Below are 505 nucleotides of genomic sequence, written 5' to 3' on the forward strand. Positions count from 1 at the left end.
TTTTGTATATGATGTGAGGGAGCATTCTAATTTTATTGATTTACATTTAGCAAGCTTTCCCAGCACCACTTGTTGAAGAGACTGTCTTTTCTCCATTGTATATTCTTGCCTCTTATGTTGTAGATTAATTGATCTTAGGTGTGTGGGTTATAGGCAGTTTCTTAATTTTGGCTTATTTTTTGCTGAGTTAGGGAGTGAGCCATGTGGACAGAAGGGAAGGGGCAGTTTTCTACATTTTGAAGTAACAGGCCTTCATCATACCTCAGCTGGGGTTTCACACTTTGAAAGCCCTTTCAGGAAAGGGACAAAGACAAGGCAATTTGGTTGGAGGTCTTGGTGCTGTTGGTGCTGATGTAAAAGAAATTGTATTGCATCTTACAGTTTACTGAGAGGTAACCAACACCTATTTGATATCAAGAGTGGCAGTTACTATGATCTATATTTCAAAGAAATATCTTGTTTTAGTTTTTGTCAACTAAGCTACTGAAAGATAAATAGATCCTAA

Source organism: Bison bison, unplaced genomic scaffold, assembly GCF_000754665.1.
Source record: "Bison bison bison isolate TAMUID 2011002044 unplaced genomic scaffold, Bison_UMD1.0 scf7180017857562, whole genome shotgun sequence".
In the NCBI taxonomy this organism is placed as follows: Eukaryota; Metazoa; Chordata; class Mammalia; order Artiodactyla; family Bovidae; genus Bison; species Bison bison.